This window comes from Ascaphus truei, chromosome 1, assembly GCF_040206685.1.
Source record: "Ascaphus truei isolate aAscTru1 chromosome 1, aAscTru1.hap1, whole genome shotgun sequence".
Taxonomy (NCBI): Eukaryota; Metazoa; Chordata; class Amphibia; order Anura; family Ascaphidae; genus Ascaphus; species Ascaphus truei.
In genome coordinates this window covers 50,638,162-50,654,001 of record NC_134483.1, presented here as the reverse complement: position 1 = coordinate 50,654,001, position 15,840 = coordinate 50,638,162, and the positions used below count along the sequence as shown (strand labels likewise).

General features: G+C 45.8%; 1 long non-coding RNA gene across 3 annotated transcripts in view; it reads left to right on the top strand.

Annotated features, from left to right (window-relative positions):
- LOC142487850 (uncharacterized) overlaps positions 1-15,840 on the top strand; it is a 225,886-nt gene that overhangs the window by 182,536 nt on the left and 27,510 nt on the right. The gene's annotated exons all lie outside the window — the stretch shown is intronic.

Here is a 15,840-nt window from a genome sequence, read left to right as displayed (position 1 = left end):
AGACATTCCCCAGCTGAACACCGGTAAGCACCACCCCATGGAAGTGGAAGCCTTAGTGTGTCCAGAACCACAAGACCACCCCAGTGCCCCAATAATCATGGGAACCAACACCGATATTGTGCAATCGGTGATCCGCATGTACTTACAAGAAGCGGGCGAAGCCCCGTTGCTGGCTCTCGCTACGTGTCCGGCACTACAAGAGGCTTGCGGTAAAATCGCGACTGAAGAGGAGCATGGAATGCTGTACATCCAAGAGTGGGGCGTGACCCAGATCCCTCCCGGGGAGGGGAGAATGATGATCGTGGCCTGCCACTACCCGGATAGACGCCCGGAAGATCAGCTATTCTCATTGGAGAGCACGACACGGGATGATCAGCGGCTTGGCTACGAAATATTAGCTTCAGTAAAGAAATGGCCGGGGAAAATTCCGAATGGAACCTGGGTATATGTGCAGAACATCTCCCTGTACCCCATGTGCATTGATCGTCGGCAGCCTCTGGGTAGAATATATCCCGTGATACCCGAAAAGAAGACCTTAGAGGCACGGCCGGCGGCCACCACCCATGCCGTAACCCCCCAGTTGGCATTTGACTTCGGAGATTCGCCGCTAACGGAGGACTGGAGAAAAAGACTGCAGACCAAGCTAGGAGAACGACGAGTGGTGTTCTCCACGAGTGATATGGATGTGGGGTGCAGTCGCAGCGCCCGCCACACCATTCGGATGAACGACACTGCCCCGTTCCGGGAGCGTTCCCGCCGCCTAGCTCCCCGAGACGTGGAAGAGGTGCGGAGATTACTAGCCGAAATGGAGAAAGCTGGTATCGTTCAAGGATCACGCAGTCCATACGCCTATCCCATCGTGGTGGTCCGCAAGAAGAATGGGACGGTACGTCTATGCGTAGACTACAGGACACTGAACAATTGTACGGTACCTGATCAGTATACCCTCCCACGCATTGAGGACCTTCTGAACGCCTTGACGGGAAGTAAATGGTTCAGTGTACTAGATTTGAGGTCGGGATACTATCAAGTGCCCATGGATCTGGAAGACCAGGAGAGAACAGCCTTCATCTGTCCGCTAGGGTTCTACCAGTTCACCCGCATGCCACAAGGGATCTGCGGGGCCCCTGCCACATTTCAGAGGTTAATGGAACAGACCCTGGGAGACATGAACCCGCAAGAATGCTTAGTGTACTTGGATGACATTATAGTGTTCGGGAAAACATTGGAGGAGCACGAGGAGCGGCTAATGAAGGTGTTGGATCGACTTCAGAAGGAGGGACTCAAACTGTCCCTGGATAAATGTAAATTTTGTCGCACGTCCGTGACTTATGTGGGCCACATTGTATCAGCTGAAGGGATATCCACCGACCCAGGGAAGATAGAGGCCGTAGTGAATTGGCCCAGGCCCAGTAACGTCCAAGAACTACGATCCTTCCTGGGGTTCTGTGGCTACTACCGGTGTTTCGTGGAGGGCTACTCAAGCAAAGCTAAGCTCCTGAATAACCTTTTAAAGATCTATCCAGAGGATACGGTCAGGAAAAACATCACGGCGCAAACGCCCTTTGGAGAGAAGTGGACCCCTGCTTGTGAGCAAGCGTTCTTGAAACTGAAAGCCAGTCTAACGCAGGCCCCAGTACTGGCCTATGCCGATCCTGACCGCGAATACGTGCTACACGTGGATGCCAGTTTTAGTGGACTAGGAGCAGTGTTGCACCAGAAACATGACACAGGGCTCCGCCCCATGGCGTATGCGAGTCGAAGCTTGACCCCAAGTGAACAGAACTATCCTGTCCACAAGCTGGAGTTCCTAGCCCTCAAATGGGCAATAGTGGACAAGTTACACGATTACTTGTATGGGGTACAGTTTGAAGTCCGGACAGACAATAATCCAATGACATACATTAACACGTCCGCCAAATTAGATGCGACAGGTCACCAGTGGTTGGCGGCGCTGGCCAACTACCGTTTCAACCTCAAGTATAAACCAGGGCCCACCAACGTAGGGGCCAATGCTTTGTCACGAAGACCGGGGCTCCAGCCTGTCCTGGATGAGGAGGTGCGGGAAGAAATTCCGGGGCCTGGTATACGTGCTCTATGCTCCATAGCCGCAGTAGTCGACGATCAGGTCGCATTCTCGGAGCTAAGAGTAGCCGACTCATTAGGGTGTCAATCCCGTGCTGTCCCTCGGGCCTACCGAGGCTGGGAAGGAATGAACCTTACAGAAGACAAAATTATCTCCTGGAACAAGCTAGTGCAGCATCAAATTCAAGACCCAGTGGTAGAATTAGCTCGCCAAGCCCTGCAGCAAGGAAACCTTTCTATTCTAAAGCAAGCCCCCAGAGAAATGGTGAAACTCTTGTTGAACGAGTTCGGAAAATTCGAACTGGACAATTGCCTCCTGTATCGGGTCATACCCTACCATAATCATCCCGACCGGCGACAGCTATTCCTGCCTAAGATACTGCGGAATATGGTCCTCAGGGCACTACACGATGATCATGGCCATCTGGGTGTCGACAAAACATTCGGGTTACTTCGGGACCGATTCTACTGGCCGAAGATGAGAGAATCCGTGGAATTGCATTGCCGACAGTGTACCCGCTGCATACAGAGGAAGACTCTCCCCACTCGGGCTGCCCCCATGGCACATTTGAAAAGCTCCGGCCCCATGTATTTGGTGTGCATGGACTTCTTATGCATCGAGCCAGACTCCTGGGGCATCGGTAATGTACTAGTGATTACGGACCACTACACTAGATACGCCCAAGCATTCCCCACCAAAGATCAACGAGCGGTTACTGTGGCTAGAGTATAATGGGAAAAATACTTCATGCACTATGGGTTACCGAACCGGCTACATTCGGATCAAGGCCGAGATTTCGAGAGCACTCTCATTAGAGAACTGCTGAAGTTGCTAAATATAGCTAAGTCACGAACGACCCTGTACCACCCAGGAGATGCTATGCCTGAACGGTTCAACCGCACGCTACTTGACATGCTGGGAACACTAACGGGCTCGCAGAAGACGGAGTGGAGCAAGCATGTGGAGACACTGGTGCATGCATATAACTGTACTCGCCACGAGTCTACAGGGTACACTCCATACTTCTTGATGTTTGGAAGGGAAGCTAGACTGCCTGTGTATGTGCGACTGCGGATATCTACCGATGGGGTATCCAACAGGACGGATTTCCGATATGTACAAAGACTACAAGACAGTCTACAGCAGGCCTATAAATTGGCGGAAAAGACGGCGGCGAAATTAAATGCAAGCAACAAAAGACGCTATGACCACAAGGTGAGGCATAAAGAGATTCGCCCGGGGGATGCTGTTCTTCTTCGTAATTTAGGCATTTCTGGGAAGCACAAATTGGCTGATCGGTGGAGGAATGGGGTGTATGAGGTAGAATCACAGATGCCTGGCCTCCCGGTGTACCGCATCAAGGATTCAGAAGGCCGGGTAAAGGTATGGCATAGGAATCATCTGCTCCCCATACCTCAAGTAGGGGACAACGAATTGGAAGTGCCCACTGTTTCAATAGATGGAGAAGATGAAAATACAGAGGCTGGCCCAGAGACTGTAATAAATGCCACCTCTGAGAATCCTATGGAGGGAACCTCTCAAAGGGGCCTTCCGGCCGCTCCCGAAGGAGCAACGGGTAAAGAGCCCCTTGGTCCAACGACAGAGACGCTGACTCCAATGAGCCAGCCGCTAGATCCACAGAGCCCGTGCTTTGTGCCACAAAGAGACTTTGTAGACTTATCAAACCCCTCAAGGGCAGAGTTGGAAATGCCAAATGGGAATTGCAACTCTCCAGAGGAGGTAGCTGAAGAACAAATTCGCAGAAGCCAAAGAGCTGGTCAACCTCCAATGAGGATGGCTTATGATCAATTTGGGGTACCCCATTATGAGGCTCAGCAGTGGGCTCGCCGCAGAGTACAGTCGGTAGTGGTAATGTTCACTGAACTGTGCAATTTAATATAGAGCAATAAGTAAGATGTACTGTGTTGCGTTATTTTTGGTTATATAACATTCTGTGTATAGTTATGTAGGTGTAGCCCAAGCGGGGTCGTTGGATTCTGCAAGGGGGAGAATGTAAGGATGTGTGTTCAGTTGGTGTTTGACTCTGTACAGTGAGAGGCCTGTGCAGGGTCTGCAACAGTGTTGCAGTATGTTTGAGCAGAGTGAGACAGGCAGGGCTGATGTGATAGCTGTGTGTCTGTGCAGATTAAGGCAGAGAGGCTCCATGGAGAAACTACAACTCCCATGAGCTCCTGGGCAGTCACCTGATGTAAAGAACCAATGACAAGGCTAGGATGACGGGAGCAGGAAAGGGAAGCGTGGGGGAGAGACCACGCTAGGCAGAGGAGATCTGAACAGAGCTGAAGGAGGTGGTGTGAGTGCAGGGGGTCAGTGACCCGCCTGCATAGGCCAGCTATCCCCTCAGGCCCCTAGGAGCACCCCCTGAGTCACAGTAGGCTGCTGTACTGCAGGGACGCCCTGTAGTGGTAGTGATTGTCACATTAGTTAGGGACAAAGCAGAGTTGTGGCCGGTTGCAGTCATCTGGGATCAGACGGCTGGACACCGCGACATCTGGAGGTCAAGGGTCGGAGGCATCGGATCCTTTGTGAAGAGGTACCGGTCACCGCCGTGACCGGAAGGTATATTGTAACAACAAGTGCACCAACACCGGTCATCAGGCGCTGATCCCGCCTTAGGCGTAACTCTTTAGGGACACTAGCGAGTGGCTAAAGGACTGAGCATAGACCACATAATACAATACAAAGACAATACTCTATAAGAGCGTGGCTGAGCCACTATTGTACAGGACAATATTCCCTAGAGGTGTGGCCGAGCCACTATAGTATAAGCACCGTAGCAGTTATAACGGTGTTAGGTATTGCTGTCAAGACTAGCATTATAGTATAAGAACATGTTATGTGTGATGTCATATAGAGTATAAGGTATGATTGCATAGTAAAACTTGGTTGCACGCACTGTGGTGGTATGTTTCTTGCCCAGGGGAATCTTGCATAACGGGGATCCTGGGTAAGTGGAGGCGCTGCGCTAGAATAGTTACCCCAGGCTCCCAGCTAGCGGAGGCTCAGATCTCCTGGAGCCGCAGGTTGTGTACAGTGACCAGTAGTCCCTTTGGGAGACGTCAGAAAAAGGGCTACATATATATATATATATATATATATATATATTTCTGTTTTCTGTGGGACCAATGCCTTAAACATGTTCTATACAGCACAGTACAGCTTGCTTTTAATTTGCAGGAGCAGAATGTTACACACACACACACACACATATATATTATATATATATATATATATATATATATATATATATATATATATATATATATATATATATATAGGTCTGCAACCCTGTCTTTCACCATTATCACCCAGCAAACAGCACTTCCACTGCAGCAAGGGATTCTGGGAAATGACATGCAAATGAGCACACAGTGCCACTTTTTATCTCATGCTCACATTACATGAGCAACCCTTAGGCCTCGGTCCCGCTGCGCTCGTTGGCGCGGGTGGCCATGTCGCGAGTTACCCAACAGCAGGGGAATCCTCGTGAGCCGGTCCCGGTCCCCCCTGGCGGCACAGCTGACTACACGCTGTGGCGCGTCAGGCGCTAGGAGACACAAGAGAATGGTGTTTCCTAGCGTTGACGCGTCACGTGGTGTGGCTGTGAGCCAATGGGGAGGGGAGGCTTCGGGAGGAGTAGAGGCTTCGGGGAGCGGGGAGGAGTGTGGAGTGAAAGCAGGTGAGTGCCTGTCTGTGTGTGTGTCTGAGTGCGTGCGTGCCTGTCTGTGTGTGCCCGAGTGCGTGAGTGCCTGCCTCTGTCTGTGTGTGTGTATGAGTGCGTGAGTGCCTGCCTGTGTGTGCGTGTGTGTGTATGAGGTGAGTGCCTGCCTGTGTGTGTGTGTATGAGTGCCTGCGTGTGTTTAAAGTTATTACCTCAGCAGCTCCAGCCCGAGTCCGTGGAGGGAGGGGGGGGGGGAGAGTAGCGGGTCCCTCCGCTCAAGCCACGCCCCCCCTCCCTGTCAAGCCTCCCACCTCCCGCTCCCTACAGACCGCATATCGCGGTCTGTGTATCTCAGCGCACGGCCTGTCTGCAGTGCGGGTGCGCTGACTCTGGGAGCGGGGCCTTAGCCTTAGCCAATGCATGCTGCTTTAAATGAAGATACAGGAATATTTACAGTTGCTTTATGCTTTACTGTGGAGGGTTTTAGTCACTTTTTTTACCCACCATAACCTTAATAGTGGTGGTGAATACCTACTCTTATCTCATTTGAGCAAATGTCAGCAAGCCAATCTCACACTGATGATACCCAGTCGGCCTTGTGCGAATGCTGTCGCATCAAGGTATCTTTAAGACTCCCTTTTCTTTCTTCTTTTTTCTTCTTCCTTCTTTCGTCTCCTTTCTGTCTTCTGGATTTTTCCTCGCCGCCTTGCGTCTGTATCTTTCTTCTCCTACTTCTTTGATGTTAGTCTCACCCTCGGAATAAATATATACACAAAAATATGTGAGCAAACTGTGATTTTATCAGGGAAGGTATCTGGATATATGTTAAGAGTATATATAAAACACTCACACGGGCGTGTGTGGGTGCGCTCTAAGGGATGGTGTCTTGGTCTTTCAGGGGCAATCCCACTTCTTAAAGTAAAGTATATGCTCTAAAAATAAAGAGTCAAAAGCCACACTTTAGTTAAAAAAGCAGAAACAAAATAAAATGTAACTACTCACACGGCCAAGTGTGAGTGCACACTTGGATATGGTATCTTTGGGTTCTCCTTCTGAGGTTCCAACTGGAAAGGGTCCACTGGTGCTGAACGTGGGTCCTCACCCCCCCCAATGGGTCACAAAGTTCTGAGCCCGAGAATTTCAAGGCCAAGGTCTTTATTAAATGAAATGGACAGTAAAACAACAAAGCACAGCTAACTCAGCTCGTGAGTCACTCTGTGGAAAGTTAAAAAGCCAGTCTTTGGGGAATCGAGCAGGGCTTGTGGTACTGCAGCTGAACTGCCTCCGTGTCCGGATGTAGCGCTGCACGTCCGCGTGTCCCGCTCCCGACGGTGGCTTGGAAGGATCAAAAATGCTGGGGGATTTTGAGCTACGCGTTTCGCCCTATGGGCTTCCTCAGGCTCCGTAGTTAGAATAGTCTGGGCTCGCTGCTCTTGCTTTATATAGTGCGGCCGGCCATTCTACTACACCCCCTAATTGCTTTGGTCTTAAGTTTTAAAATCGGTATCAGCTGTTCTGCACTAATCATATGGACAGTACAACAGCGTTCCGTTCTGCTTCACTATGCATATACCCTACATAAATTGAGGACCGTGACTTTGTATAGGTTGAGGGGATTTTTTGCACCTTTTAGTGGTTTTCTTACATTATGAACCTAACAATTCTGAATGATGTCAGTAATTGACAGTTACAATTTGACACTGAACATTGGAGACTTGATCATGTACTTGGATTCAGGGAGTGCCCCCTCTGTCTCTCTGACCCCTACTATTAAAAACAACTCTTAGACTATATTAAAATTATAATCAAATACATTCTATACACACAATTTATAAAACATTGAATTTTTTTTAAAAAAATTCAACTTTCTAAATCAAGGATTTGTTACTTCATATATATCAATTTTATACATGTGGTGTTTAAAAATACATTTGTACTTTCTCATAAAAGATGCCAGTCTTAAGTGTAAATTGAGCATAAATTATTACTATGAAAATGGACTCATCCATTTAAAGATGCTGTGTTGGATGAAGCAGATCTGTAAAGAAAAACATGCAATCGGTCCCATGTGGGGTATATAGTTTCCAATACCACAAAGACCTCCTAGCGTCTGGTCTAGGGGGATGAGGAAAACAGGGGGGGTGGGGGGGGGGGCGACAGGCTGAGTGGGGGATGGAACGGGGAGGTATAGGCAATTATGGATGAAAAATGTGGGTGTTATAAGGCGTTGCTTGAACCTATTGGGTACTCAGTAAAACGCCCCCAAGTCTATGTCTATATTTAGACCCTTGGGGGCTAAGGTCTGTAATCTGTAGATCCAAAAGGTTTCACGTTGTCCTAGTTTAGTAAGTTGATCTCCACCCCTCCAATGCGCCTCCACCTTCTCTATTCCCTTATAGGTGAGACCCTCTGGGTTCCCTCCGTGGCACATACTGAAGTGTCTGGAGACACTATGGGTCATAACCTGCTTGCGTATATTGCCCACGTGTTCCAACACGCGGACCCTCAAGGGTCTGGATGTGCGGCCCACGTATTGGAGGCCACACGGACACGCAAGCAGGTATACCACATATTCCGTCCGACATGTAATGAGGTGTTTGATTTTAAAATTTTCGTTCGTGGTATGTGAGGTGAACTCTGTCCTATCTCCTTTTGTTGCCTGTTTACAGGCTTTGCAACTAAAGCAGCCAAAAAAACCTACTGGAGGGGGTAGCCAATGCTGAACTCTTTCCTCTTTTTCCCTCCTAAATACACTAGGTGCTAATTTGGCTTTGATTGTGGGAGCTCTTTTAAAAATCACCTTTGGTACAGATGGAATATGTTCATTTAAAATAGGATCCATCTGGACTATATGCCAATGTTTTTTTATAATTTCCGTTATTTTACCTGCATCTGTGCTGTAGTTCGTAATGAAGGCTGAAGAAAAATTTGTGTCTTTAGTTTTGTTTTTAGATTGTAAAAGTTGTTCTCTAGGGACTAGTTCTGTTCTCTCTAATGCTGTCTCTAATATTTCTGGTTCATACCCTCTTTCTAAAAATTTATCTTTTAAAATCTGGGCCTGTTCCTTGTATATCTCTGGGTCTGTACAGTTTCTTTTAATCCTGCGTAGTTGTCCATACGGAATGTTTTTAAGCCACTTAGGATGGTGGCAGCTTGTGTTTAAAAGATAATTGTTGGCATCAGTAGGTTTAAAAAACGTTTTTGTCTTTATTGTACTGCTTTCCACAAAAATTGTAAGATCTAAAAAATGTATGGTGGTTTTGCTGTGTTCAGAAGTGAACTCCAAATTCACTTGGTTCGTGTTGATATAGTTGATAAATAGGTCTAGATCTATTTCATTTCCCCTCCATATGAGCAGCACATCATCGATATAGCGATGCCAGGAGACAAGATTTGCGCTAAACGGATGGTTGGACCAGATATGACTGTCCTCCCAATCCGCCATGAAAATGTTCGCAAAGCTGGGGGCAAACCTTGTCCCCATCGCAGTGCCGCACAGTTGGAGGAAAATGTCTCCATTGAACCAAAAAGAGTTGTGGCGCAAAATGAAGCCTATGCTGTCCAGAATAAACTTACGCTGGTCCACGGGAATAGTTTGGTCTTTTGAAATTGCTCGCTCTATTGCTCCTTCCCCATCTAGATGTTTTATGCAGGTATATAGAGATTTAACATCACAGGTGACCAAAATGTAGTCCTCCTGCCACTCTATATCTTTCAAAATGTTAAGGACCATTTTGAAAGATATAGAGTGGCAGGAGGACTACATTTTGGTCACCTGTGATGTTAAATCTCTATATACCTGCATAAAACATCTAGATGGGGAAGGAGCAATAGAGGACAGTCATATCTGGTCCAACCATCCGTTTAGCGCAAATCTTGTCTCCTGGCATCGCTATATCGATGATGTGCTGCTCATATGGAGGGGAAATGAAATAGATCTAGACCTATTTATCAACTATATCAACACGAACCAAGTGAATTTGGAGTTCACTTCTGAACACAGCAAAACCACCATACATTTTTTAGATCTTACAATTTTTGTGGAAAGCAGTACAATAAAGACAAAAACGTTTTTTAAACCTACTGATGCCAACAATTATCTTTTAAACACAAGCTGCCACCATCCTAAGTGGCTTAAAAACATTCCGTATGGACAACTACGCAGGATTAAAAGAAACTGTACAGACCCAGAGATATACAAGGAACAGGCCCAAATTTTAAAAGATACATTTTTAGAAAGAGGGTATGAACCAGAAATATTAGAGACAGCATTAGAGAGAACAGAACTAGTCCCTAGAGAACAACTTTTACAATCTAAAAACAAAACTAAAGACACAAATTTTTCTTCAGCCTTCATTACGAACTACAGCACAGATGCAGGTAAAATAACGGAAATTATAAAAAAACATTGGCATATAGTCCAGATGGATCCTATTTTAAAAGAACACATTCCATCTGTACCAAAGGTGATTTTTAAAAGAGCTCCCACAATCAAAGCCAAATTAGCACCTAGTGTATTTAGGAGGGAAAAAGAGGAAAGAGTTCAGCATTGGCTACCCCCTCCAGTAGGTTTTTTTGGCTGCTTTAGTTGCAAAGCCTGTAAACAGGCAACAAAAGGAGATAGGACAGAGTTCACCTCACATACCACGAACGAAAATTTTAAAATCAAACACCTCATTACATGTCGGACGGAATATGTGGTATACCTGCTTGCGTGTCCGTGTGGCCTCCAATACGTGGGCCGCACATCCAGACCCTTGAGGGTCCGCGTGTTGGAACACGTGGGCAATATACGCAAGCAGGTTATGACCCATAGTGTCTCCAGACACTTCAGTATGTGCCACGGAGGGAACCCAGAGGGTCTCACCTATAAGGGAATAGAGAAGGTGGAGGCGCATTGGAGGGGTGGAGATCAACTTACTAAACTAGGACAACGTGAAACCTTTTGGATCTACAGATTACAGACCTTAGCCCCCAAGGGTCTAAATATAGACATAGACTTGGGGGCGTTTTACTGAGTACCCAATAGGTTCAAGCAACGCCTTATAACACCCACATTTTTCATCCATAATTGCCTATACCTCCCCGTTCCATCCCCCACTCAGCCTGTCGCCCCCCCCCCACCCCCCCTGTTTTCCTCATCCCCCTAGACCAGACGCTAGGAGGTCTTTGTGGTATTGGAAACTATATACCCCACATGGGACCGATTGCATGTTTTTCTTTACAGATCTGCTTCATCCAACACAGCATCTTTAAATGGATGAGTCCATTTTCATAGTAATAATTTATGCTCAATTTACACTTAAGACTGGCATCTTTTATGAGAAAGTACAAATGTATTTTTAAACACCACATGTATAAAATTGATATATATGAAGTAACAAATCCTTGATTTAGAAAGTTGAATTTTTTTAAAAAAAATTCAATGTTTTATAAATTGTGTGTATAAAATGTATTTGATTATAATTTTAATATAGTCTAAGAGTTGTTTTTAATAGTAGGGGTCAGAGAGACAGAGGGGGCACTCCCTGAATCCAAGTACATGATCAAGTCTCCAATTTTCAGTGTCAAATTGTAACTGTCAATTACTGACATCATTCAGAATTGTTAGGTTCATAATGTAAGAAAACCACTAAAAGGTGCAAAAAATCCCCTCAACCTATACAAAGTCACGGTCCTCAATTTATGTAGGGTATATGCATAGTGAAGCAGAACGGAACGCTGTTGTACTGTCCATATGATTAGTGCAGAACAGCTGATACCGATTTTAAAACTTAAGACCAAAGCAATTAGGGGGTGTAGTAGAATGGCCGGCCGCACTATATAAAGCAAGAGCAGCGAGCCCAGACTATTCTAACTACGGAGCCTGAGGAAGCCCATAGGGCGAAACGCGTAGCTCAAAATCCCCCAGCATTTTTGATCCTTCCAAGCCACCGTCGGGAGCGGGACACGCGGACGTGCAGCGCTACATCCGGACGCGGAGGCAGTTCAGCTGCAGTACCACAAGCCCTGCTCGATTCCCCAAAGACTGGCTTTTTAACTTTCCACAGAGTGACTCACGAGCTGAGTTAGCTGTGCTTTGTTTTTTTACTGTCCATTTCATTTAATAAAGACCTTGGCCTTGAAATTCTCGGGCTCAGAACTTTGTGACCCATTGGGGGGGGTGAGGACCCACGTTCAGCACCAGTGGACCCTTTCCAGTTGGGACCTCAGAAGGAGAACCCAAAGATACCATATCCAAGTGTGCACTCACACTTGGCCGTGTGAGTAGTTACATTTTATTTTGTTTCTGCTTTTTTAACTAAAGTGTGGCTTTTGACTCTTTATTTTTAGAGCATATACTTTACTTTAAGAAGTGGGATTGCCCCTGAAAGACCAAGACACCATCCCTTAGAGCGCACCCACACACGCCCGTGTGAGTGTTTTATATATACTCTTAACATATATCCAGATACCTTCCCTGATAAAATCACAGTTTGCTCACATATTTTTGTGTATATATTTATTCCGAGGGTGAGACTAACATCAAAGAAGTAGGAGAAGAAAGATACAGACGCAAGGCGGCGAGGAAAAATCCAGAAGACAGAAAGGAGACGAAAGAAGGAAGAAGAAAAAAGAAGAAAGAAAAAGGAGTCTTAAAGATACCTTGATGCGACAGCATTCGCACAAGGCCGTGTGAGTGTTAACAATTATTTTACACACACAAAACCCTTCATATTGTCATATAACATTACACAACCATTTAGGTTTTACCAGCCTTCCACCGGTGCTCCCCCATCCCCCCCTTTTTTTCTTGTCTCATTTGTTGAAGGATCCTGGGTAGATCCTTTATTGGGGTCTTTAGAGTCACAGGCGGAAAAGAAGCAGAGGGATACCTTGCCTACCACCAAGGTTGCTATTCCCCCCTTTACTATACCCACCATCCCCCTAGGTAGCGCCCGGGTTTTTTTGTTCTCCACTGATGATACCCATCAAGGTTGAAACATGTCTGTGAGTGGGTTAACTGACTTTGCATCTCCCAAGTCCTTCCTTAAAAGCTGTGTTTAAAGCAGCTAAGGGTTGCTCTTGTAATGTGAGCATGAGATAAAAAGTGGCACTGTGTGCTCATTTGCATGTCATTTCCCAGAATCCCTTGCTGCAGTGGAAGTGCTGTTTGCTGGGTGATAATGGTGAAAGACAGGGTTGCAGACCTGTCGAAGACATGCAAATGAAGATACGGGAATATTTACAGTTGATATAGAACATGTTTAAGGCAGTGGTCCCACAGAAAACAGAAATAAAGTCCTAACACACCCTGATAGTCCATGTTTTCATTTGTCAAAATCTGCATTTCTTACTGGTTTATTATTTCATTGGCATCAGCAGTTACCATAGCAATCGGTCTCAAGGAGTGTGCATGGTGGCAGCCATTTTAACCTCCCGGGGACATACATTTTCAGAAACTGTTATATCCGGATTTCAACTACAGAATTTAAAAGAGTGTACAGTAATTGCTGTAACTAGCACTAACATGACTTGAAATAGTAAAATGATGGGAAACATTTCGTTCTGTGCCTGGTAATTTTTAGTAAATAGTAAAACCAAATAAAATCATGATGGCATCATAGGAAAAGAGCAACACCATAGAAATAACGGAGATACACAGGTGAAAAATGCTAACTACTTTTATTAACGTTTTGAGTACGAAAACATTACGTTTTTGCATAAATGGTATAATGTAGAAAGACAAGGCGTAGTATAGTGTAAACTTCTCAAGATTTAAACAAAGCTAGCAAAGTTGTAATAAATAGGCATATAAAAAAAACAACAAAGTTAACCCCATCAGTACAGGCTGAGCCGCATCTCACTGCAGAGAGAAGAACACCCAGAGTAATCTGCGGCTAGACTTTCTTATAATGAGGGGTTCATGGAAACTTTAAGGTAGTGTAAAGAAAAGGTTCCTGCAACAAGCATCAAACCTGTTGCATTTGCTTAAAAGAAAAATCCCTATATTGTTGCAATATAAAAGCCTGTATTTGCAATGTCTTTGGAGATTTTTATTCTTAAAAAGTGTAAAACATATCCCATGCCTCGGTTTAAAAAGAAATATAAATAAAAACAAATCTGAAATTCTATTTCCAGGTATTATGATGGCATGTTCTGTAACAGTCAGGGTGTAGTGCGCAGAATACGGGCGAGACAATAGGCTCAATCCTATTATGACACTACTAAAAGTATACAGTAATGGAGGCTGTAGTATTAGATAAGTGTCACGTTATAGAATTGGATGCAAAAGGGATTAAACCTGGGCTGTAAATATTGTCGTAGTTATTACTTCATAAATAGTAAGATTTACAACTATGAGAATACTGTACAGTAAAAAGAAAGTTCACTTTGTCTTCAGAAAATCAATACCATTTGTATATTTATCCAGGTGTTCAGACAAATAAACCAGATGGGTTACTAACATTTTTAGATCAGTGTTTAGAATGTTTGGCAGACAAATGAACCAGTAGTTAGTTCATTGTACTGTATAAGTGACTTTATGATCTACCTATTTTACAGGAGTCTAGAGGTTTCACATGAAAAGGACAAAGAGGTTTAAAATAAACTGGTCCTTAAATTACCAAAAAGTTGGTATGATATCTATTGTGCATACCTTCCAGCGAATGCTGTGCGGATACACGCAAAGTACATTACTGCCACAAAGCGATACCATTTTATATTTGTAGCACAAAAATGGGGTTTCCCAACATTACATAGAGGTACCCCGGGGTTTTCTACGTTATATATTATTATAGGCTAAAGCTGTAAAATTCTGGGCATGATTGAAATCCCTGCTCTCTGATTGGTTAAAATCCCAGGCATTAGCCATTCAATAATGGCCCGGAATTTTTGGCACCTTGCCACGTTTTTCAGCCAATCAGCTTTCAGTTTTCATTCACAAAGCGTGAGATCAGCACTCAGACAGGGGAGGCGATTGGACAGGAGGCAACAGCAAGGCACCGACTCCTACCCCACCCTGCCTTCAGCCAGGCACTGACTCCTCCCCCTTCCTGCCTGCAGAGAACTCCACACAGGAGAGTGAGGGGAAAGGGTTGTGTCGTGAATATTGAGGGGGCCAGCAGTGTGTGTGTGTGTGTGGAGAAGGCAGCAGAGTGTTTTGTTGGTGTGTGTTTTGTGGGTGGAGGAGGGGTGCAGAGTGTTGTGGGTGTGTCTGCAGTGTAGGTTTATAGGGGGGCTGTAGTGGATGTAGAGGGGGGCTGCTGATGCTGTGTTTTGTGGGGGGTTGAAGTGTGTGTCAGTAGGTGTAGAGGGTGGAGGAGGTCTTCAGAGTATGTTTGTGTCTGCAGTTTTGTGGGTTTCAGTGTGTTTGTGGGTGGGCAGCAGAGTGTTTTTTTGGTGTGTCTGCTGTGTGTGTAGAGGGGGGGGGGGCTGCAGTGTGTCTTCAGTATGTGTTTTGTGGGTGGAGGAGTGGTGCAGTGTATTTTGTGTGTCTTTACAGCGGGCTGCGGTGGGTGTATTTTCTTGGGGTGTGTGTGTCTGCAGTGTGTTTTGTGGGTGTAGAAGGAACCTGCAGTGTTTTTTGTGGGTGTAGATGGGGGTTGCATGTGTGTCAGTGGGTGGAGGGCTGCAGAGTGTGTTTGTGTCTGCAGCTTTGTGGCTTTACAGTGTGTGTTTGTGGGTATAGAGGGGGCTGCTGTGTGTATTTTGTGAGTGAAGAGGGGTCTGCTATGTGTGATGTGTGTCTCCAGTGTGTGTTTTGTGAGTGTAGAGGGTGGAGGAGGGCTGCAGTGTGTTTTGTGGGTGTAGAGGAGGGGGGCAGTGTGTAGGGGGGACTGCAGAGTGCGTTTATGTGTGTACAGAGGGAGGGCTGCAGTGTATGTGTATAAATAGAGGGGGGCTCTTCTGAGGGATTATTTAATTACCAATGAGCTATCTTAGGCTGCGTTTATAGTAACGGCGACAGCAACGCCGCTTCAAAACAAATGCTTTGCTGCCGTTGCGTGCGCTTATAGTAAACGCGGCACGACGGCTTGGTTGCGATTGCTGGAAGTTCTCAATTTGATCATTCCAGCGTCCGCAGCCTGAC